This window comes from Pinus tabuliformis, chromosome Q (genome assembly GCF_031772625.1).
Source record: "Pinus tabuliformis cultivar Carrire ecotype Pingquan chromosome Q, CPIR1, whole genome shotgun sequence".
Classification (NCBI taxonomy): Eukaryota; Viridiplantae; Streptophyta; class Pinopsida; order Pinales; family Pinaceae; genus Pinus; species Pinus tabuliformis.
This window is the reverse complement of record NC_142296.1, coordinates 268,025,199-268,026,791: the sequence shown is the minus strand read 5'-3', so window position 1 is coordinate 268,026,791 and position 1,593 is coordinate 268,025,199.

The following is a 1,593-nucleotide window of genomic DNA, read 5'->3' as shown; positions in this document are numbered from 1 at the left end:
TGTCAAGCACATTAAAGATTATTTTATGAGTGGAGGAATTCACGAGAAATAAATAAAACAAACTTTACATGGCATGTTAAAGATGTTGAAATCAATGATAATACACATATATATCTATATTGTGGTATGATTAACTTTGGTGAACCATATGAGGTGGTGGGCAGAGTATGAGACATATGTTTGTTGCCAAATGTAGACATTGTGTATGTTCTTACAAAATTGCCTAAGACACATGAAAATGTTAGATATTGTCCCTCAAAGGTCAAGTATGACACATATGAAGAATCTATATCATTTTCTGAAGAAATCATAGCCAAGATTTCAAATAACATTGTAAGTATACTTATTTATATTTATGTGTTATGCATTATTGCAAGAATCATTAAATTTTGTAAAAATGATTCATCATTGACATATTGTATTTTCTTTGATAAGATTTTGTTGAGAGTTTTTCAATGATTTTGGAGGGTATTTATTATCTAAAGCCAAACATTATGAATTTGATCATCATTTTCCATACAGAGACATAAAAAGAAGGGAGAAGGAAGCAAAGGGAAAAAATCCATGACACTGTAATAGTACATACAGGAGATCATCAAAGAATCCCTAAGTTGGGTCAATCTAGCAAAGTTAAAAATGCTTCTTTTGAATATGTGGAAACTGATGCTAGAGATGAAGTTGAAAAATATGTTACTATTAATGATGAGGAGGTTAGAACTGTTGTTGAAAAGGAGAAAAGAAATAAAACAAAAAAATGAAAAATGGCCACCGTTGTCTCTCTTCGAGTTGATGATGAGGAGATTGTTTATGTACAGTAATATATGTTAACCAGTAACAAGAAGAAATCAAAAGTTTGTCAATATTGTTAAAATCATAAGCAACAGTGAAGATGAAAGTGAAATTTCTAAAGGTAGCTAAGAAATCATAACACCAGGTGCTGATTTAAAGGATGACATTATTAAAACAAAACAAAATTCCATTCAAGATCACTTGAAGAGGAATAAATTAATTAATAGTGGCAAAAAATTTCAGTTTAATGTCACCCAATTCTATAGGTCATATGAAGAACAAGCTCAATATCAAATTAGAATGGCACATCACCTATATCTTCATAATTTGAAAACATTGTTCAGGTACAATCCATATGCACATGTGGTGGACTGTGTGGTTCTTGTTCATCCAAATCAAGTTCCCAATAAATAGTAATTTGATAGGACACAATGTTTTGAATAGAAATAATATGTAATTAGAGGGAACCATTTAGCAGAGGTCAAAAGATAATTTAACGAGGAATATACCAATAACCCTCTTTTTGAAACACTGAAATGCACCATTTGATCTTCTTTAAGATAAACATATGAAACGTTATTGGCATGGGATCATAATGTAGATAATGAATATATAATGTCGATGACTTTCATCCAAATGGTCAGATTTATTCATAATGAATTTGTAAAAAAATGTGGTGGGGATAATACAAAATTCAATTTAAGCTTTTAGAATGAATGTTTTATGGAAGCTGGTTATGTGATTGAGGATACAATCAATTCAAAAGGTGGCAAAGTAAATTCAAAAATATTCAGAGGCATGGAT